General features: G+C 37.4%; 1 long non-coding RNA gene and 1 pseudogene across 2 annotated transcripts; one reads left to right on the plus strand and one right to left on the minus strand.

Annotated features, from left to right (window-relative positions):
• The first annotated feature begins 17,920 nt into the window (after nucleotides 1–17,920).
• Nucleotides 17,921–20,905, plus strand: LOC104601479 (geraniol 8-hydroxylase-like; annotated as a pseudogene). The gene is made up of 2 exons (XR_016082078.1): nucleotides 17,921–19,181; nucleotides 19,308–20,905. The product of XR_016082078.1 is annotated as a geraniol 8-hydroxylase-like (transcript).
• Nucleotides 20,906–21,053: 148 nt separating this feature from the next.
• LOC148802312 (uncharacterized) lies at nucleotides 21,054–22,534 on the minus strand. The gene is made up of 2 exons (XR_016082079.1): nucleotides 21,894–22,534; nucleotides 21,054–21,305 (listed from the first exon to the last, which is right to left on the minus strand). It is a non-coding gene; the product is annotated as an uncharacterized LOC148802312 (long non-coding RNA).
• Between the last annotated feature and the right edge of the window lie 1,954 nt (nucleotides 22,535–24,488).

Consider the following 24,488-nt stretch of genomic DNA (forward strand, 5'->3'; position numbering starts at 1 on the left):
TTCCAATATGGATTTGGTTTCTAACTGTGGTTTAGCCATACCTTCATCATCCATTACTTTTGTTCTTTGATTGAATGGCTTAATTTACTGAAAAGAATATAGTTTTAATTGAGGTTTTACTATTTTCAGAGAACATGAATACAGCTCTAATTGAATTTTAATGGCACTGATGTCCTAATAGCTGAGATGGTCACTCTGCTCCCACCCCTTAATCCCCCTGTAATTTGTAATATCTGATGCTGAAAGAAAAATAAATTTTTTATCCCCAATCGCAGAAAATCTCTTATAATTAGGTCTGAAAATTCAAGTAAAATTATCAAACCCAGCCATGTAAGACCATAATAGCAAAATAGAAAAATTAGGGCTGAAAAGGTCGCATTATGACATTCCATGAATGGACTGCAGTGCAGATATTGTCTTCAAATGATTTTATTGAGTTGTATAAATTCATGGTCTTTTGTCATTAGATTTCAGCATTTAAACCTCTTTCAATTTTTGCCCCTTTTCCCCATTTTTGTCCCTTAACGTGAACCTTATTTTTGTTTCATTTTGGGGAATTTTTTAGTATTAGATATATTTTGTTGGAGAGTGGATAGCGAGTCGCTCCCAAAGCCTAAGGGGTAAGGTTCCGAGCTGATAAAAGATCTCGGCACCATATAAGACCTAGTCGCCTCCTCGGCATGGGAAACTCAACCGCCTCTTCGGCATGGGCAAAATATATTTGTAGTTCGGCGACAGGCACCTCGGAGTAAGGCCATCCCCGAAGGTCCAGCCATTCATGGTTCCCGTGGGAGTTGATGGCCAATGGACTAAGCAGCTCTGCTAACCTCATTTCAACCCGGACGAGCCTCGTCAGCCTCCTTTGCGAGGTCTTCCCTACAAGTTGAACCCTTTGCAACTCCCGTGGGAGTTGGCGGCCTACGGACTATGCAAACGCCCTTATTGGGCGAGCCTTTCAAGGCTCCCGTGTGAATTGGCAACCTACAGTTAGCAAAGCTACCCCCGCAAGTCAAGTTCCCTATGGCTTCTCGTAGGAGTTGATGACCAACGTCCTCGAGGGCTAATGCAGTGCAACTGTGGTATCAACCTATCATCAGACGTCAAAAATTGACCTCGAAGCACGTCGGTAACAAGAAGACCGACCTCAGTAGGTCGGCCCCCCATCTATCTAGCTCGATAGTGTCATGATTATAGTTACTACACTTGATCGACCTCAAAGGACATCAACATCTCACCACCGACCACCGAACTGGTTAGGACATTTACAAGAGAGTGGACCATAAGTCGCTCCCCTGACCTAAGGTTTAAGGTGCGAGCTGACAAAAGACCTCGGCACAGTATAAGTCTCAATCGCCTCTTTGGCATAGGCAGATAAGTCCTAGTTGCCTCTTCGGCATAGGGAACCAAGAACCCAACCACTTTGGTATGGGCAAATAAAAGAGTAGCTCCTGTGCAAACAAGTCGAGCATAAACCCTACAACGTCTGTTCACTTGTAGTGCAGCAAGATTGGGTTATTCTTATTCGGGCCTAACTCGACAGCTCGACACTTCGGGAGTAATCTATACATAGAAAATTTTTTCATAACAAGGAATTTTGAAACTTGCATTGTATATAAAGGAAAGTTTGAAGTACATGAAGCAAAGGGGGGAAAGAGAGAAAAGGAAACAAGGGAAAGACTACTTTGCTTTCAGCACCATGGCAGACATACAAACTTGGCTGATCTCTTCACAGCCGACCTCCACTTAGGTCTTAGGCTTCACATCAAACTCGTTGGCTACTCTTTTAGAACCTGCTCGAGCAGCACTGCATCGAAGTCTACCTAGGTGGAGCGATCTGATAAAGTAGTTGCACAGTTAGAACCCCCTTTTTTATGACGGCATGATGAGCTTTTCTCTTGAGACCCTTAGTTGGATTGCAGAACCGCTTGATGGTCACATCCCTAATAAGGTAGATGTCCTCGGGATACCTATTCCACCTCTCCTCGAGCAGATGAATTTGCTCTCGTGCCTCGACTATCAAAACGACGAGGTCCTATGTAAGGTGACAAACACTTGGACTCTTCCAACCTGAGAAGCAAATCAGACCAACGAATCAGTCATTTCGGGCCAAAAGGAGTGACCTACTCCCTTCATCGAGCTACTCTCAGCTCAAGAGGTGGGGGGGAATCGATGAGGGCGGATTTGGTCCTCCAATGACATCGTGACACATGGCATCTCAGAACAACTAGACTACATCCCAACATCACTTAGGCAACCACTTGCCTTAGCCAAAATTGGGTCCCAGTTGGCGACCTGCCTCTATTGCCGACTTGGCGACCTCGACCACAATTTAGGTTGGCTTGCAGCACCTCGTCGAGGACCAACCTATAGCACCTCATCACTGGCCGAAGTGACCTCGACGCGAGGAGTGACCTCCCTCGAGGGCTTGCTGACCTAACCGAGGACTAGGTGGTGACCTGCGAGATGTGCTCGCCGACAAATTCAACATGCATATCTCAACGTTCCCAAGTTTCTCGAAAGTTGGCCCACGTACTGGATATTCCAAAGAATGGTCAATGTGCATGGTGGTTACCTCCGAGGATCTCGAATCGGTTAAGCACGACCTCCCAGAAATCTCGGATGCGGTGTGTGAAGCCTACACCAAACAATGCCTATATAAGGACATCAACCCCCAAGACTCAGGTACACGCGATTATTTGCTCACTAGCATTCTAGCACTCGAGCTTTCAGCTCGCAACCAGAGTACAACAAAATACTAACTTAAGCATTAGAGCGACCTCCCTGGGTCATCCACCCTAGTCTCTCTAATCTCTAGTTTGTAGCTTGGTCTAGCTCGCTGCGAACAACGTCCAGGCATCCTTCCAGCTAGGAGCTTCCAGATCACACACTATCAATTGGAGCTTCCAGACCTCGTCGGGTATCCACCTTGGGTCCTCTGACACTATTTCCCTACAGGTCTCTTCAAAGAGCTACCTAGCTCGGTACCTGAGCAGCCTCCTAATTCGGTCCAGTCAATTCGGCATCTAAGCCTTCATTCGTCAGAAATACTCCAGCTCGACTTTTGAGTCATCAGCCACCAGGAAGTAGTCAGAACAACAGGGTGCTGCCAAAAACAGCATCATCACATGGTATGTTGTTCTTACTCGTAATAATGCTACTAGCAGCTTAACTATGTTTGCAGCTGGATAGAATCCTCCGAGTGTTAATTTGCAACATAATTGAACCCAAGAATTGGTATTGGTATTGGTATACAAGACTCTTTTGGTATAACAATTAAAGTGCATGTTTTGAAAATTTAATGAACAATTAAGAGCATTTTGTCCTTTAGGCTTCGTTTGGAAACGATGCGAATGGAGTGTAAATCCCGGTTCAAGGTAAATTTGCACTTTGGTTCACTTTTGCCTGTGTTTGGCAACATTACATTTATGCATTGACAAATGAGAGACCAATGCATATTTACACTGATAATAAAATGTAAAAGTACATCAATAAAAAAGAAGTAAATTTGCATTCAAGTGGGCTTTTAATAAAAAAGGCATATGCTTTATTGGAATTCATGTTTGCATCCATTACAGCTAAAAGTTTGTTTGGTAAGAAGGTAAATTTGTCAATGCAAAACTAATCCATATTTGCAATTTATATGAACCGTTTTACACTCTACATATTTGCATTCACACTTATTTGCATCGTTTCCAAACACAGCCTTAATATTTTCAATTAATCTTTAATTGAAAAAGGCTTAAATAAGGTATATACTTAAGTAGTTTTAGAAAGTAGAAACCACTGGGTAAATTTAAATAAGTTTGAATTGGGTCAGTCCTATAAGAAATTAAATTAGACCAGTCCAATCTATTCCAAGTTGAACAGGTTAGACAGCCCAATAAGATGTTTCCAAGTTTAAGAGGTTGGACAATTAGTCCAATAAGACATTGAATTGGACCAATCCAATCCAGTATAATAAGACAATGGATAGGACCAGTCCAAGTTGAATAGGTTGGACAATCAATCCAATAAGACAATGAAGTGGAACAGTCCAATCTAATCCAGGTTGAACAGGTTAGATAGTCCAATAAGACATTGAACAGGATGCACATTGTTTTTGCTTTAATTCTAAAATCAATTAAAGCAGATAAATACCAAAGCTGAGAATTGGGTCAGCAATTCAGAATGAATTGGTTATTTGTAGATTTGAATGGTATGGTTTAGCCTATATTTTCGTTTTATTGTTTTTATTTAGGGCTATGAAGTCTTGAAAAGGATTGCTGATGTGATTGGCTAATTTGATAGGAAGAAACTTGAGCCGTTAAGTGAGTAAGCATTGCTTCTCACATCTTGGAGTTTATTTGCTTGGTGGTATTTCTTGAGTTTATTTGTTAGTTTCTCATTCATGGAAGAATATAATCCATTCTCTTTTGGATTTGTATAAGAATGTTGGTTGGTTGTTGTCTATAATTTTAATCCAAATTTATGGAATTTCAAGTGGATTCTCATAAATAATTAATTGGTTGCCAAAGTATTTTCCAGGATTGCATGGTTGATGATATTATGAGAACTCATTTGTTTCGGAATATTAATAAGGATAAATTTGTCTAAGTTCCTGGCAAAAATGGATCTTTCACGATTAAAGAGTACTGTTATATAAGGGGAAGCGTTACGACTTACAAGATATAATCTTGATGGGGTAACCCTCTGATTAATTAAATACATCCAGTATTAAATATATATATATATAGGAAAATTGTCTAAAATTCACCATGTCAGTAAGTTTTTATTTTTTAAAACTCACCTTCCGTTAGTGCACCCTTAATGCTTCTTAACAGAGGTGTTCATTTCAGCATAAATAATAATTTTCATGACCAAATTACCCTTGAATTGTGAGTTAGAGGCAAAAGGGTCTTTTTCAGTTTTCAATTTTCTTGTTTTTTTTTTCATTTTTAGTGGTTTGTTATAATTTTCAATGTTTTTTATAATTTCTGTTTTTTTTACATTTTTCTATTTTCTACAATCTATAAATTTTCCTGTATTTTTTTTATTTATTTGCAATTTCTGTGTTTTTCTATAATTTTTTGTGTTTTTTCTATAATTTTTATTTTTTGATTTTGTTTTTCAATTTCTATAATTTTTTTAATTTCTATGTTTTTATGTATTTTATATTTCAAAATATCTTTTTGAACTTTTTCCTTTTTTTCATGTCTAAATATTAATAAATTAACACCCATTAGTCTGTTTAACGTCAAGTCAATATATATATATATATATATATATATTTAGATAGGCTCCTAACCAGCATTAATAAATTAACACCCATTTCATGTCTATATTTATGTATTTTTTTTTTTGGATTACTTCTCATTCCAAGCATTCATTTTGCCCTGGACTCTCTCTATCAACTGAGAAAAAATATTTGCTTTGGTTCTGCTAAAGGAAGTAGGTAGTCCAAGATATTTAGATAGGCTCCTAACCAGCTTGACTTTGAGGCTCTTAGCAATGATTCTCATAAATCTGGGATGGGTTTTGGAACTAAAGAAGATTTCAAACTTGGTAAAATTCACCTATTGCCAGAGGCCTTTTCATATCTTTGGATGACCTCCACCACATGGACTCCTTCTTGAAGGGAGGCTCTTGTGAATAAATAACTATCATCTGCAAAAAACAGGGAGGCTCGTAGGTTTTGTTTTTGAGTCATGAAGGGCTATCTTTGGACCCATAGGTTTTGTTTTGGCCACCGATTTTCAGATTGACAGTTTGATCGTTCGGTTCAAATGGATGGTCCGTTTTGACAAAAATTAAAAAAATAATAATTTAAATAATAAAAGGCCAAAACCATTTGAACGGGGCCGAACGGATTCAACTGCTTGGGTTAACGGGTCATTGACCAATTCAACGGTTTTTGATCAAGGAATGGGTTTGGGATAAAATGGAACAAGTTGCTTGAACAGTTCCTAGGCCAAATAATCTGACCGTCCGGGTCAATGACGGTTCAAAAACCATGATGTGAATTGTTTTTCCTGTTATGGATTTCAACAATAAACCAAAACAGTCTAGATTAACGATATATTGTTTCTCAAAACAAAAAACCAAAACCAAAAACCATTATTTTGATGGTTCCAAAAACATATATTATTTTTTAAAACAAAACTAACTTGTTTTTCTCTTTAAAAACAAAAACAAAGTTAAAACTATAAGTTTGCTTTTCTTCTATTGTAGAAATTTCAAAAATAAATGAAAACATAAACATTGATCATGTTGTAGAAGAGACCGCATTGTGAACCCATGGGTTCAAAGGATGTGTGAACCCACCAATCAGAAATGGCCACGTTGTCAAGGTGAGTAAAAGGTAATGTTAACAGAACTTTGGTCGTCAAAACAAAAAGACAAAAAAAAACCACAATTCTCTCCCTCCATTCTTCATTCTCTTCCACCAAATTTAACACAGTAGCATCCATCGGCGTCCTCACTCCACACCGGCGTCGGTAAACGCGGAAGCCACCGGTGACCGACAAAGTCTGCTAACGTTACCCTTTACTCGCCCTGACGATGTGGCCATTTCTGGTTGGCGGGTTCACACATCCATTCACGGGTTCACAGAACGTGGACTCACACACCCCCTAGTGCTTTAAAAGCACACAATTCGTAAAGTTTATCCAAGTGCAACCCCCAATTAAATGATAGGAAATGTTCTTCAAGTTCTTCCAATATAATATCATACCTTTCTGGTTTCTCTCATTCAAACACTTGTATCCTTCCGAGCATTGTAATTGATAAAGGGTGATTTGGCCCGACCACATAAAAGGGCGACACGTATACGTGATTCAACATGAATGACAACTCGACATGAGCGGTCGGCACGTGGACGTGACTCAATGCGGATGACAGCTCAGCAAGTATCAGTTCACCTCAGAATGAGCTCGGGTACACTAATGTCCCAAGCTGAAGGTACTTCGGGTTGAGTCCATCTCTGTTTGCAAACTAAAACGACCAAGTTCACGGAAGTCTAGACCCAAGCAAGCAAGCCACCTCGGGCAGAATCACCTCGACACGCCACCAACAGCTCGACACAAGTAACTCGCAACAGGGGAGCTCGCTACGGGGTTCGTTATCAAGTAGCCTTGAGTCCCGCGAGAAGCTTCCTATCTGACAACCGTACCTATCAACCCTGAAAGCTACACCCACGTCCTTTGCCTGGCGGCACAGCATCTGCCAACTATGAGGACTGCACTCATTGTCTCTCACCTGGCGACGTCGTGCCTGCCAACCCCAGAGGTTGTCCCCTGCCTGGTGGGACCGTACCATATAATGGTCGCATTAGCCCACCTACTCCCCAGTCCTGACGATAACAACCAATCACTCCGAAGCATTACCTGACAACAGATCACCGCAGCAGAGATTTGGGATCGGCCCCTCAGAACCTGCCAGAATGTTAGTATATAAAGACCCCAACCCCCCAAGGGCCAAGGTATCGCATATTCACCACTCTCTAGCTTTCTCATCTTCTTGCAAACTTATTCTCCTCCAGCTCGCAGCTGAGTACTAACTTAAGCATCGGAGTGTTCCCGCCGGGTGAGAAACCCCAGGTTCCTTCATTTCTCTTCACATAGGTATCTCTTGCCCGACGCCAGCTAGAAGCTCAGTCACTTCCAGTTAGGAGTGACCGGATTGTGCATCATCAGTAATCATGTTTTGATTTTTGAGTGGATAACCATATTCTCACATAGAAAAACTAACATCTAATTAGTCAACCGGAATCATAAAAGAGGTGACCAATCAGGTGGTGTTCAACCCAATTCATGAGGTGCTTTGATTGGTCAAAGCTCTTCCCAGTATCATAGATTTTTAGAAATATTAGTGAGTATGGTGCTTGAAAATAGGGGTGTCAATCGGACTGAATTTGGTCCAATCCGATCTAGTCCAATGTGAGTCCATTACAAATGGACCAGGTCCAATCCAATCCAATGAATGTTTTGGACTAATTTGGACTAGTCTAATTCAATGTCTGGACCATCTAATCTATTCAAATTCATTTTGATTTAGATTGGTTTCAACCCTAACCCGGTCCATTGATACATATATTCTTATCTTATATCAATGGACCAATTATTAGCTTAATCCAACCCAATCCAATAATAATTTGTTATGGATGCACTAAATCCAATCCAATCTAATTAATATTTTGGACCGGATTGATCCAATCCAATATGTCTTGTTGGTCCATCCAATCCAAAACCAGTCCATTGACACCCTAGTTGAAAAGGAAGAAAAATTTGCTGTGATTGTGGTCACAAGAAACCCATAATGAAATAGAAAACATGTGTAGTATTTTAAAATAATTAGAAAAAATCAGTTGATGTGATATGGTGTGGATGTGGGTAAATACATTCAGGAAACCAATAAAAAAATCTGAGGGAGACTGATTTATAAATAGCCCCAATTAAAAAACATTGGTGTGTATTCCATTTGGTTTAGTATTTGCTAAGGGCTCACTTTTTTTCACATGAAAGAGTAGAAGTCATAGGGATGACATTTTCCATTCGAGACCGGATCTGCTCTTCACATAATGTGCCTCACACCAACCTCACAGACGCATCCCATTGTGAACGGGGAACATTTCTCGTACTCATGTGTTATTATTTATGGGAAATGTTCCCAATGCACGATGGGAGGTGCCTGTGAGGTCGGTGTGAGGCGTGTTGTGTGAGGAGAAGATCCCACTTCTACCTAGCAGGTATCTGCTCGGATGTTGGATGGGACGTTTTTTTTTTTTAAGATGGATTTTAGGGTGAAAATGGGTTTTGAGATTCTATGATCTGTATTACATGTATGGGTAAGAATGTAAGATACAATATTAGGCTAAATCTGACCTTCCCCTGCCCCAACCCATGTATTGAGTTTACTAAAATTTGGATGTTTCTTCATGTTATTTTGCTTATTTATTGTTTATATATAATAGGAAATAAAAAAAAAATAGATATGATGTTTAGATTTGACCCACCCACCCACTCAAATGTGGGGAGGGTACGGTGAGGGACCGCTTTGCACTTTCATGTGTGGAAAGGGTTTAGATTCTAAAAATCCAACCCACTGAGGATTTTGGAAAAGATACAGGTAGTAAAAATAGTAGTTGTGAAATTCTTGAAATTCCCTCCTCCAACATGCCCCATTGCCATTACTATTGGTGTCTCTTCCTAAATAGGACAGATGATAACAACTTGAAAATCATAAGGATGAGAGGAAAGAGTGAAGTAGGAAACGACAAAGAATATCTGAAAATAGGAAAGTGGAAATGGCCCAACTTTCTATCAAATAATCAAAGGAAAACTGGTCCAATAGCCTTCGATTATCATCTAGATGACTTCACATCTGTTGCAATCGTGATCACAGAACTCTCTTGTGATGCCCCAATGAAACACCAACACACTAGTAGTGAAAATAAATTCAAAACAACACATTAACTATTTTTAATCATAACCTCTATTGTGTATGTGTTTCATTGGAGGTCATGAGGGAGTTTGATGTTCTCTCCATCTAGAGTTATGGAGGGCAGCAATCTTGTGGCCATTCACTTTTTAGCGTGTGTTTTGTTTTGTGGATGTTTCATGATAGGCATTTATCAAAGTGCAGTTATGTCATCGCCAAATCAGGATTTTTCTCATCATGTTCATTCATACACATTGATATTCACAAAAATGGGTTTTGATTTATATGCGCACCAACTGTTGGGAAATCTTCATTTTAACGCTTCTCCCAACGGTTGAGCGTTTATTTATTGTTCCGTTGATGTGGTGCCTAATGGCTCCTAGTGGCACCTAATTGTCAATAAACGGTTTATTAAGTACTTTTCTTAGTTTTGAAGACAAATCAAGTACAAACATTTATTTGATAAACGAAAACTATACCAAACACATAATCATCATCTCTATTGTGGTCGTTCACCAAGAGGTGGCTCATTGGTGTATTTGCTGGTTTGTTCCAATAGTGACGCAATCCTGCAACCACCACTTCGGGAAGAAAAGGGATCACGGGGACGTTTAGTGGTGCATGGCACCAAATACCATAAAACCAAAAAAGAATGAGGCCTTTGATTTATTGTTGTGGCCCCGTCAAGATGTCAATTCATTTAATTCAAAGTGAGGTCACATCTATAAATCGAATTGAGATCATAAAACATGTTTTCAGCCCTCTACCAACTTGATCTAACACCACACATCTCACCATGAGACTAGGACCCACCATAAAAGTGGGACCTGCCATATATGAAATGTGTTCGTATTGGTAGAGGGGTGGAACTAGACCTATTCATGGGTTGGGCCGAGCCAGGCTTGCGTCGGGCTTTCACTCTTCATTAATAGAATTTTTTCAAGCCCAAGCCCGAGCCTGAGTCCGACTCAACCAATAGGCCTACAACTTGGGCCTGAGCCCGGCCCTCATAAAAATCCCAAAGCCCGAGCCCGAGCCCGAGCCCGACCTAACAGAGAGAGAGGGGAAGATAACGAGAGAGAGAGAGAGGACCTTGTCACAAGGGGTGCAAGTTGGGTTGGCCCGAGTTAACAGTTTATACTGTTTTGGGATCGAGGTTCGGGTTGGGCCTATTGAAATTTTGACAAAATCCCAACCCTAACCCAGAAAAGTTGCACTCCTACTGGTCACTCGCCATCTGCCACTACTAGCCTAGTTCGTCGCATGGAGAATGATAAAAATGACAAGACCGTTGAATCCTGTTGTTGCTAGCTTATGCTCAACACTAACTTGTCGGAGATTGCTAGTTCATTGATGACTCGATGAAGCCAATGCTTGAGTTCGCCGGTGAAGGTAAAGTAAAAAAAAAGGTTGCCGCCTGCCGCTGCTAGCTTATGCTCGACTTCGACTTTCCGGAGATTGCTAGTTCGTTGAGCTATAGATAAACTAAGACTCTGAGAGTGAGAACTAAGAACTGAGTCGAAAAAAGAGGGAAAGGGTTAGTCGGGTTAGGGACTTAGGGTTTAGAAATTATAAAAAATAATTATATATTTTATATTATATAAAAAGTCAGGTCAGGTCGGGCTTGTTTGACAAATCCTGAGCCCAACCTAAAAAATAATCGAGCCAAGCTTTTAGGCCTGAGGTCAAGCCCACGGGCTAAAATACATGTCCAAGCCCATCCGGGGGTCGGGCCAGGCCGTTGGGCTACCCGACCCATGAATAGGTATAGGTGGAACATGTTTTGTTGGCAGGTGACCCAGATCCTATAAATCAAAGGCTTTGATTTTGTTGTTTCAACGCAGAGCTATGACAGTGTCCTATGTGGTGACTCCCAATTAGATGCAGATAAATAAGTCCTTTGTTAAATTTTAAAACATCACATGACCTTATCCTTTTATTTCCTTTACTACCATTTCCTTTTTTAATTGGGAGGTGGCAAATAAGTTCTATGACCGCATCATAGAAAGTATGAACTAAGGCAAATGATGAGGTACCTAGATAAGAGACAAGAGAAAGAAGAGAGGATTTTTGGGTATGGGTAGAGGTGTCAATTGATCTTGATTTGGTCCAACCCAATCCGATCCAATGTGAATCCACTTACAAATGTTTTGGACCCAATTCAGTCCAAATCCAATCCAATTCATTAAAATGTAAATGGACTGGATTGGATCCAATCCGAACAGAATGAAATATCAAAAATTATATAAAAAACAAAACATATAAAAAATTATAAAAATATATTAAAATGAAGAAAATCTGAAAATTACAAAAATATACCCTTTTGGCATTGAAAAAGCACTTTTGTAAAAGTGCTTTCATAAAAGTATTTTGTAAAAGCACTTTAATGAAAGTACTTTTGTATAAGTGCTTTTATAAAAATGCTTTCGTAAAACTACTTTTACAAAAGTGCTTTTATAAAACTACTTTCGTAAAAGTTCTTTCATAAAAGTGTTTTTGTAAAAGTTCTTTTATAAAAGTATTTTCCAAGGTTCAAAGTATTGGCCCACATCGGCCGATACGTATCGTGTCGGTGGCTTCCCAATACGCCCCTATAGGGGGGTATCGAGGTTCTGACCGGTTCAAGGGGTGGAGGAGCCTTAAACCAGCCCCCCTTAACCGGTTTTGAAAAAAAAAAACAGCAAAAAAAACACTATCAATATCACCCGATACGCCCCTACTGACGTATCAAGCGTATTGATATTTTGAACCTTGGTGCTTTTGTAAAAGTACTTCCATAAAGGTGATTTTATAAAAGTACTTCCATAAAAGTTCTTTTGTAAAAGTGATTTCGTGTAAAAGTACTTTTATAAAAGTGTTTTCATAAAAGTACTTTTGTAAAGTGCTTTTATTAAAGTGATTTCATTAAAGTACTTTTATAAAACTGCTTTTGCAAAAGAGCTTTTGTGAAAGTGATTTTATGCCACTTCAGTTTGATCGGTTTCAAATTGGACAAGGGTTTGGCCTTATGATCAGATTATTGGAAATTTGGTTTAGGTCCAATTCAAACCAATAAGAACATGGACCAATTTATTTTAGATTGGCTCAAACCAATAATTATAACAGACCATCCAAATCTAATTTGATAAGGTTTGGATCGAATTGGATCCAATCCAAAACCGGTCAATTAACACCCCTAGGCATGGGGTAGTATTTGAACTAGCACAAGAAAGATTTGGCGGTCAATGCTTCACAGCTTGAGCTGTCAATAATGCTTCCTTGCATGCCATTAGACATGTTCATGGCCAGGTTCAAGCTTGGTTTTTGTCAAAATTTGAATTAGTTCGACCCGAAGCTCAAACCCGACACAATGTAAAGTCAGGCCCGAAGCTTGAGCTGTCAACTATGAGGGTGTTTGAAATCATGGGCGTTTATTCAATAAACGCTGCCACATAGGCACCACTTCAACAGTTCCCCTCTCATGCTCTTCCGTACGCATCAAGAATAGCAAAATGTGACTTTGATTTCTGTGCACACTTACTATTTGTGGAAGTTATTTTTTAAAACTTCTCCCAACGATTAAGCGTTTTTTCATTGTTATGCTGATGTGGTGCCTAGTTGTCAAAAACAATTGTAATTATTACCTTTCTCGATTTTGCAAGCAAATAAAGTACAAAAACTGAATGAAAAAAACGTAAACAGAATCAAACACATACTATATATCATGCAGGAAGAGCCTTGTTGACAACGTAGGCTGTTTAATTTTTTACATTAAACACAAACCAATTATGGAAATAAAATAGTGTTGCATTATGATAGAAAAAAAAAATCAATTCCACAATTACACAAATGGGTGAACAAATTTACAAAAAAGCACGTAATTGTAACTGCCATGGTTTTTAAAACCGAACTGGTCAGGGGTCCGGTTACCAGGTTGAACGGTCCGACTGTTTGAACCGGATGATAGGCCCATTCTGACAAAAAAATTAAAAAATTAAAAAAAAATAAAAAACGGTAAAAACTGTTCAAACAGTTTGAACGATTAACTGCCCAGGTCAACAATTTACTGACTAAAATCAATGATTTTTGGAGAAAATCCGGTTTTGAGAAAAACTGGAACCAATCACCTAACCGATTCCCGGTTTTTCTGATCCAACCATCCGGTCCAGTCCGGTTTTGAATACCATGGTAACTGCAGTATCTCTATCTTTGGTAAAAGGTCAGTGAACCTTACATTGATATATAAAAAGGTCAGTCGACTCGGCCTTGCTTTGTTTCCATCCCTTAGTCTCTCTGTGATCTGCAATATCTCTAATAAAAAAAATCGAGATTCTGTGCAATCAGGAACGAAGAACTAAGAATATATATCTTGATACAAATAAAATTATCGTATTGTCATTGTTTGGATTCACACCATATATGAACCTGGCTATATCTATACAACAATACAACAATGTAATATTCTTTGTCTAGGCTAATTTTTCCATTCCATCAATGATTTTTTCGACAATGCAGATGACTCCTTCAAAAGATTTTATTGACTTGAGTTGTAGAAATTCATAAATCATGCGGAATCGGTGCTGTAGTCAAGAATTGTAGCTAGTGGAGTCAAAAGCTTCATAAATGTTAAAATGTATTTACTTTTTTATATTATCAACTGCTTCAGAAAAGTCTTTATGCCCATTTGAAAGGGTTTTTGTTGCTGTCAAGATGGGCCGAGCGAAACAATGTACCTTCACTTCCGTAGACGAGGGCTTACTGATGATGTGTCCGAGGGCTGATAGAGCCGAGGGCCTATAAGTCCAATATGTCCGGTGTTATCTCAAGGGTAGAGATTCTGGCAGTCAAGTTAGTAAGTGTGTACATGAGGGGTTAGACGAGGCCTGAATAGAGTAGTTCAGACAAGGTCACCAAGGAGCTAAAGAACTTAGAGCAATAAATGCCAAGATAGTTTACTTAGGGAGTGACACCATTTCTTTATACTTGAATCTGCCTGGAGTTTATTATATGTAGACGGCCAGGATGTGATCCAGCCTGTGCCACGTGTCACCATCTCGGGCCTTTCATGTGCGCCTATGTCATTGGGCCTGCCATGTGCGCCTACATCATCTTTCATGCAGTGACTTTTAGCATTGTATAAGTCAAGAAATCTATAAAATTGTGAAGCCCAATTTTGTAGAAATCTAAAAAGCCAAATAGAGGTCCTTGAAGCTATTGTAACTCGAAGAAGCCCTCCCAAATGGGCTCTTTATATAATTAGTTCAAAATCAATTAGTTTAAGTCCAAATAATGCACCTAAATTGACCCCATGTACACATATTTTCATTTAAATTAGCTTTTGGAAGTAACTCTCTCAATGCAGCTCAATCACCGTAGAAGTCGTCCCAAATGGGCTCTTTATATAATTAGTTCAAAAGCTAATTAGTTTGAATCCAAATATAATATGACTAAATTGACCCCACACTTATATTTTCATTTAGTTTTATTGGGGACAATATGGGAAAGTGGGTTGGAAAGCCTAAAATAATACACGAACTTCATGCCTTTTTTTTTTTTGAACTTCAATGGGGTCAATTGACTCCACTCAAATGCATGTAGCTGACTAGCTGCACTGCTGTGCGATATTCCTACAAGGGATGACCAAGAACGACAAAGAAACTCTAGTCTGGCTAGCAATGAAGTTTGTAGTGTGCAGAGGGAAACTCTACAACAGGTCCTATATGATGGAAGGTGTCCAACTATTTTTTGTATTGAAGATCAAACTACTTGCCTTGTTAAAGAAGAGTTCAGATCTGCGCTCCACAGCACATCCCCACCTTGTATTGGGAACATCTCTCGATGACATGTATGGAAATGATGAAACATCATCGGAAGATGTTCCAAATACAAGGTTGGGATGTGCTGTGAGACATTGTGGGGTGCCCCCTTGTGGGCTGCAGATGTGAACTCGTAAAAGAAGTCTATGAAGGAGTCTATGAGCCCCATATGAATGGACACAAGGAAACACAAAAAATTCTATGGTTAGGATACTATTGATCATGAAGAAAACCAACTATCATCCTTATGTTTGGAAGTGCCACAAATGTCAATTTTACACCAACTTCATTCACACTCTATAATCTTAGCTATACATAATTTGACCATGATGCGGCTCTCTTTCACATGGGGGATTGATCGATGTGATTGTTAAGATTACACCAAAGGCATCCAATGGACATGAATACATCCTAATAGCAAGAGACTATTTCACCAAGTGGGGTGGATTACTCTAAGCTGACATCAGTTCAAGTTGCTAGGTTTATTATCAATTAGATCATTGCAAATATGGTGGCGTCCATCATGAGCTAGTTTCTAATAATGGGTACAACTTTAAGAAAGAGGTAGTGTCCTCTGTGAAAAGTTCAATATACAACCCATATCGATCACAAATTAATGGGGCAGAGGAAGCAACCAACAAGAGTGTGAAGATCATCCCCAAGAAAATGGCAGAAATCTACAAGGACTGATCTAAGAAGCTATCCTTCATAAGAATGCCTATCGGGCACTACTTCGTTCTCATTGGTGTATGGGATGGAAATTGTTTTATCGATAGAAGTAGAGATCTCATCTCTAAGGCTATGTTTGGTTTGAAGGAAAAAGTAGGGAAAGTAGGGAAATCTTACAAACCTTGTATAGGTTTCCCTACCTTTCCCTATTTTTTCCTTCAAACCAAACATAGCCTAAGAGTGTTGATGGAGAAGAAAAATGGGCGAAAAGTCATTATGATTAGCTACACCTAATGGATGAAAAGAGGTTGCAAGCACTCTAAAATCTCCATAGAAAAATTGTGCCCTCAAACATAATTCTTCTTCTTCTTCTTCTTCTTCTTCTTCTTCTATCATAAGTCTTTCCCGAACCACCACCATCTCTCTCTCCTTTTATCTAGTTATTTTTTATTTTTATCTTTCTTCTTCTCCCTCATTTCTTTCTTCCTTCTTTCTTTCCTCCTCCCTTTCTCTCATTCGCTCCTCTCTTCCTCACACCACTGCTGCATTGAATGTGGAAACATACAAGTACTTGTAGTGGTTTATGAGATAAATATTTATTTATTTATTTTTATCTTATATTTATCCAATATATAACTATGTTAATTTACAGTTATAATTATCATTTTCACAAAAAAATAAGCACTCATGATATAAGATTTCATGATCTCATCAAACACTTAAAAAGTACTTGTATAGATGACTGGAGAAAAAACCTCCAAAACAAGTAATTATAGAGAGACGAAATTTTTAACTTGCTCAAATTAATATTTTGGCATATACATGTCCTATCACATATGTTCAAATTAATATTTTGACAAAACCTCCGAACAACAGTTGTGCAACATCAACTACCTCCTCAAGAATCTCACGAAATGAAAGTTTTTTTTTTTGGTTGTTTCTGCCGACAAAAAAAAAAGAAAAGAAAAGAAAGAGAAATTATTTGCCAAGCATACCCAAAGGCTATATTTGGTTCAAAGGCAAAGGTAGGGAAAGGAAGAGAAACCCTTTCCCTTACTTTTTCCTTCAAACCAAACATAGCGTAAGTGTTGTGTTTGAAATGTTTACAAAAAATATAGGGAAATTATCTACAACTCACTATGAGTTTTCAACATTTCTCTTAAACTCACCATGAGTTTTCAATATTTCTCTTAAACTCACTACAACTTTTCAAAATGTCTAGAACTTACTATGTCAGTAAGTTTTTATTTTCCAAAACGCACCTTCCGTTAGTGCACCGCTAATGCTTCTTAATATATGTTTTGGTACAATTTCCAATGTTTTTTATAATTTTTGTTTTTTACATTTTTTTATTTTCTACAATCTATAAATTTTCTTGTATTTTTTTTATTTATTTACAATTTCTATGTTTTCCTATAATTTTTGGTGTTTTTTCTACAATTTTTATTTTCTTATTTTTTTTTCAATTTCTATATTTTCTATAATTTGAAAATAATTTTTTATTTTGTTTACAATTTCTATAACTTTTTATATTTTTTGTAATTTCTATGTTTTTATGTATTTTATATTTGAAAATATTTTTTTGAACTTTTTTCCTTTTTTCCTTTTTTCATGTCTAAATATTAAAATGGTAATATATTAACACTTGTTAATTTATTTTGTATATATTTTACATTTTTCTATGAATGTTAAAATGGTAAAATATTAACGCCCGTTAGTCTGAAAATTTATGGTGAGTTTTAAACAATTTCACAAATATAAATATATATATATATATATGAAAATTCCTTATTAGTACCTTGTACTTTGGCTCGACTGGCAATTGGGTCTCTGAACTTTAAAATGCAACAATTCAGTACCCGAATTTTTAGAATGTGACAATCTAGTACCTGTCCTTAATCAACCCTTAAGTGACATTTGAAAAATAAGAATGCCCTAAGAATATCATCTAATTTTCTTTATCAACTATCCAAACATTGACAATAAAATAAACAGTCCCAAATTTTAGATTCTTCTAAATAGTCATTAACTTTTTTAAATAAAAGAGACTAGGATTTGGAACTGTTCAATTCATTTTTAACTTTTCCAATGACACTTGACATAGATTAACGGACTGGTCAAATAGATCAACGGCAGGTACTGCATTTTAAAGTTGCCAAGATACAGGTATATTTGAAATAAATTCAACACATTCACATCATTACACTTTTTCTCCGCCAGCCCTGCAGCAGCCTTACTTGTGGTTGTGGTAGATGTACGTTTTGTTGTCTTCCCTTATTTTTCTAGGGATTTTGGGACGGCAATCCCCCTCAAAAATCTAATTTGCAGCCCCTCCTAGTTTGGAACGAACTTTGGATCCGCTGCACTTGTTGGGGTTGGGCACTCTAGTTGAGAATTTCTTTAAGAGAGAGAATGAATGAAACAACTGTTCTATCATGGATTTCGTGTCTGTTGGCATTCATTTATGTTCTCACTTGTTGGAAATCCCGCTCCGACAAACTCCCACCCGGTCCCTTCCCTCTTCCGGTCGTCGGAAACCTCTTCAATCTAGGCAAAAAACCACATGAATCACTGGCCAAGCTGAGCAAAATCCATGGCCCCCTGATGACTCTGAAGCTTGGCTCTTTAACTACTGTCGTCGTCATCTCTTCCGACCGACATTGCTAAAGAGATCCTCCAGAATAACGACCAGCTTTTCGCCAGTCGAAGCATCCCAGACGCAGCCCGTGCACTCAACTTCCACCAGGCGTCCATGGTGTGGCTACCATACTCTCCTCGTTGGCGTTTCCATCGGAGGATTGCTAATACTGAAATTTTTGCAGCCAAGAAACTTGACGCCAGCCAAGGCCTCCGATGCCGAAAGGTTCATGAACTCGCCGCTCATGTTCGCGACAACTGCCAGACTAGAAGTGCAGTCGATATTGGCCAAGCAGCTTTTATCACCACTCTTAATTTGATATCTAACACCATTCTCTCTACCGACTTGGCTTCTTTTGATTCTGGTTCTGCACAAGAGCTCAAGGCTCTGGTACACAGAGCCATGGAGGAGGGTGGAAGACCTAACCCTATGGACTATTTCCCTATACTTAGACGGATAGACCCACAAGGTATAAGGCGTCGCATGGCGATCAATGTTGCTGGGTTTTATAAGTTGTTTGATGAAATAATTGATCAGCGGTTAGAGTGCAAAGGACGAAGCTTGTCTCTGTTGGAAGCAAGGAAGATGTATTGGATGCACTTCTCAACCAAAAGACAGAGAATGATTAGGAGTTTGGGCGAACTCATATTAAAATTCTTCTCTTGGTACTGTTCATTTGTTTATTTCCTTCCGTCTATTCAATTGTTTTAATCTGGGAATTTCCTGGGAGTTTCTGGTTTTTTCTTCATAAGTTGTCAGAGCAGTGAACCCTCATGATGATTTTGCACCAGGAACTATTTGTTGCAGGGACAGACACCACCTCGAGCACAGTGGAGTGGGCTATGGCAGAGTTGCTCCGCTCACCGGAGACTATGGCGAAAGCACGATTAGAGCTGAAACAAAAGATTGGGGACAGAAATCTGGTTGAAGAATCAGATATTGATCAGCTCCCCTACCTACAAGCAATTGTGAAGGAAACATTAAGATTGCATCCACCAGTTCCATTTTTGATCCACCGAGCTGAATCCAACGTAGAAATCTGTGGCTATATGGTGCCCAAGGACGCCCAATTGCTGGTGAATGTGTGCACTCTTGACCGGGACCCTAGCTTTTGGGTGAACCCTGATTCTTTCATTCCAGAGAGATTTTTGAACTCTGATATTGATTTTAGAGGACACCATTTTGAACTGATTCCGTTTGGGGCTGGGAGAAGGATGTGTCCAGGATTATCAGGAGCAACTCGGATGATACATCTAATGTTGGCTTCACTCATTCACTTCTTTGATTGGGAGCCTCCAGGTGAGATGTCCCCTGAAGATATGGACATGGGAGATAAGTTTGGGCTCACCTTGCAGAAGTCCCAGCCCCTTAGGGCTGTTCCTCTTGAAGCTAACAAGGCTTTATAATGTGTTGGTGTATAGGTAATATGGCCTAGTTTGTGTATGCAATTAATGCAACTTAATTTAAGTGCATTAGTGCAAATTAAAGCAGGTGAGTGCAAATGAGTTGAATGCAAATTTATTTTTGTGTTCAATTTTACTTTGTTTGTGGTGAAAATTAATAAAGTAAAATAAAACCTAAAACAATGTAGAAATAGAACAAGTTAAAAGGTGAAGAAGCAGAATTTATACACTTTTTATTTGCACTTTCATTCATTTGTGCCAATGCAAATGCAAATTAGCTGAACCTCTTGGTTGTTTTGTTTTGTCTTTAAGGTTGCCTTTGCTTACAATGCAACATTGGCCCCTCGAAATATACACTCTGGTTCAAGTTTGTGTCCATTTGTTTGTTTGACATGCAAATTTTCCTTGAAAATGGCTGTTGGTGGCTGCAACTGTGCATTGAAATTCAAAAGTAATTTGCTTTCAAAATATGGATATAAATTTTGCATCCTCACACGATTGGTTTAAATAAGCCAATAGTGTACCCAAATTTGCTCCTTATAACAAGAACAAGTATTAGACACCAATGCACCACTGAACCAGTTTTGTTTTCATACTCCTCATTTAGAAGAGGAAGTCATTCGAATTCATGGTAGTTCTTATTTCAACCAGTAGTTTAGTATTTCCACCATCAAGGTGCAAACAATTTAGTATTTCAAATGGAAAAAATAGAATAATTTGAGATGTGAAGGCAATCTAAAAGATCTTTTTTTTATCAATCAATCTAAAGGATCATTTGTTGCACAATCCTAACTTGATACTTGATGTGTGAACCCTAAACACCAATAGGTCCTAAAAATAAGGCAATGTCCATAGAAATAGCAACCCTAGTACTTAACAAAGTTGATATGTTTACATGGACTCTTGAGATCATGAAGCCTTTCCATATAATGGGGGATGAACTACCCATCTGGTTGCTAAGATGAAACTTACATTAGGTTTTGATTAATGAGAGCATGTTTTCCTAAGACTTTTGCATCCATTAGTAACATATCACTTGGAGAAATTCTTTTAAGGGTCACAAGAACTCTAGATTTATCAGTTGACAGTAGGGAGCAATGAGCCCTAAATGCTATTTCCCAACAATATCAGCAATTGAACCAAACAATACCACCACCAAGAATTGCAAATATAAGTTCAACAATTCAAAATATTAATAAAATACTAAAATATGTTCCAAATGAAAAAAAAAAATAAAGTGAGAAAATGAAAAGAGGAAAATATTGATATGTTCCAATTTTCTTGAACTCACAATATGAAAGATGACCTTTCAGTTTTCTTGTACTTCTTACCATGCATGCTTTGCCTTATTCCAAACCCTCTTCATAACAATGGTCTTCATTGGATCTGAACCACCACGGGAAGAAAGAAAATAAACAAAATCACAAAAATGACTAATCATAACTCACAATACTTGAATCCAGCAAAAATTAGTGTGCATGGAACTCTAAAACCAATGTACAAAGGGGTAAATAAACGGGAGTTTTGTTAAGGGCAGCCTAGTAGGGAAACGATTCTCTAGTCTGTCTAGTGAAGCTAAAGTTTTTGGGGTTTAAGCACTTAGAAGATTAAACCTGTACCTAAAACCAACTCTAAGCGAAGCAAAAGTTGAGATCATTCGCCTAAACACTAAGTTTTATTACTCCCCAACCAAATAAGAGAACCGAGCTATTTCCTCTCCGGAGCAAGAGACTTGAATATATCCTTCTTCAAAAAAACCAATAAATCCGATATCCAACCTACCCATCTCCGAACTGAAAAAGGATTCCATATTCCAACCTCTAAACCCCACACATACGGAATCCCTATTCATCATATTCCAAAGATGCGATCACACACAGCAGATTCACCAATAATTCAATATGGGTTTCTCGAAAAACGCATGGGCTGGATAAATAAATGTCGAATGACCAAAAGTGAATGGAAAGAACTTACCAATGGAACCTGAATCCGAACACCTCTTTCCGCATTCAAAGAAGCCTGAGAGGCCTCCATCTCAGAAATAACAACTTCATCTATAAAATTAGTTCTTGAAAATTGTTGGCCAAACCCAAAAGTAGAAATGGGAAGAAGTCAGAAAGTCATAATGAGCTACTCAAGCTTTAGTCGGATGAATTCACCGCAAAATAGAAAGCTTGTTTATATGTCTGCAAATGGAAATAAGAAGCTGAATCTAAGAATCCAAAGATTTCTATAAAAAATTTTGTAGAGAATCAAAGAACAGGGGATGGATTCAAAGTTAACCAACAACCAAAGAGGGAGATCTCTATAAAAGACTGTGGCGGTGGTGTTAAGGAGCCGTCCATGACATTAGCACTACGGTGGTGGGTTACTTTGGTGTTGGCAGCATGAATCATAGAGTCGTGGACAATGCACGGTGGTGGTTTGAGAAGAGAGAAGAGAGGCCGAGAGGTTGCGACTTGAGGACCGAACCTCTGAAACTGAAGAGTTTCTATTTTCCTTGCATATCAAGAGGAAGATGAACGTTTTTTTTTTTTTTTTTTTTTGTTCGTTGCATACCAATCAGAACCCAGATTTCCTATTAGCTCTCTACCTGCATCCTACCCGTAGTACACTGTAGCCGCACATCTCACGATAGAAGATAGTGATCTGTGGCAATTAATCTTATTTATTTTATTAATGTAATCATTTTTTAAATAGAACTTAAGTTGATATTAAGTTATACTTAAATTTGATTTTAAATTTTAATTTTATTAGTTATAAAGATTTATTATGAAAGTAAATTTTATTAATTAATTATAAGTGGTATTCTAAATTTAAAGTTTATTTAATTGTATTAATTAATACTTAACCATTGATATAAAATGGAATTTAATTTTTACCAATTAATATATATATATATTAATTTAAAATTAAAATAATTTTGAATTATATTTTATTATTTATACATTTTTCTTAAATATATATATATATATTAAAATTGTGTTATAAATATAAATTTTTAATTGGAAATTGTGATATACTTATAATTTTATTAATGTTTAAAGTTTTTAAGAAACATAAAATTTACTATTACTAATTAGTTATAATATTATTATATTTTATTGTATCAATTTAAAATTTAAATCTTTTAGTAATCAATTTAAAATTTTCTTAATTTAATTATTTAAGTGTTGAATTTTATTTTTTATTAATCAACTTTAGTTATTTAATTATATTTCTTAATTTTTAATTATTTAATGTTTTTAGTAGTGATTTAATAAAAAATATATAACCATAACTCCTCTAGGGTATTCATTCTTTGATTTTGATAAAAATGAGAACCTAACCAAACTGATACTAATAGGAAATGATGTCATAACCAATTCAATTTGGTTTGGTTTAGGTAGATAGTTTGGAAACACTAATATTAATATTTATAAAAATAATATATTAATATGAATACTTATAATAATGTATATCAATATTTATAAATTTATAATATTAGGATGTATAACAGTATATAATAATATGTTAATATCCAAACCAATTAAATTGCTTATTCATTATATTTAGTGGCTGAATTTGAATGCCCCTAACTTTCTTTGCTTGTGACAATGTCCTTTTTTACTAGATCTAGTTAGAGTTGAGAGTTGTTCATTCTCTAGTTACACATATTCAACTAATGTCTTCATTAGACCTGTTCACGAGCTGGGCTTTGCCTTTACATTAACAAAACATGCATTGGCCCGAGCCCGAGCCCAAGCCTGGCTCTCATATAAAACCTGTCTGAAGCTCGGGCCTAAACCCAAGCTCAGCCAGAAATTTGGAAAAAATATTTTTTCTTTTCTTATTCAATTAAAAACTATTTTTTTTATATTAAAAGACCTCAAAACCTAAAAAATAATGAAAAATCTCACTATTACTTGAAAAATTAGAAGAATAATAAAGAAAAAATATTATATATATATATATATATATATATATATTTATTAAATAAAATATATTTTTATTATATAATACATTATTAAGTCAGGCTCGGGCTCAGGCGGGGCTTTTTTGAGAAAGCCCGAGCCCGGCCCGAAAAAGGTTGAGCCCAATATTTTAGGCCCGACCTCGAGTTCACGGGCCTAAAATCCTATCCAAGCCCAACTTAGATCGGGTCGGGCCAAGCTAGCCCGTCCGGGCTACCCGGCCTATGAACAGGTCTAGTCTTCAAACCTAACTTGCAAGTAAAGATTATTAGATTATCGTAGTCAATGATCCTCAATCTTTAGATGGAGTGGCTGTGATCAATGTCTTCAAAATCAAACTAGAGGACTAATCATTGTTGCCTTTGAATCGTTGTCACAAGTTTGATGATTCAGGTCGAATGGGTCAAACCATGCCACGTCATATAAGTATACACACACATGGTTTAACGAGAGTCTGACTAGTCAGTCTGACTATATATTTCGAAATATATATAGGTCTAATTTATATTTTATTTAGTTTTTCATATTTCATAAATACAAAGCTAAAAATTATATTTTGAGGCAAAATCTTTTCTTTGGTAAAATGGGTGAGCCAAGGTGCCTTTGGCCCATGGAG

This window comes from Nelumbo nucifera, chromosome 2 (genome assembly GCF_055504915.1).
Source record: "Nelumbo nucifera cultivar China Antique chromosome 2, China Antique-T2T, whole genome shotgun sequence".
Lineage (NCBI taxonomy): Eukaryota > Viridiplantae > Streptophyta > Magnoliopsida > Proteales > Nelumbonaceae > Nelumbo > Nelumbo nucifera.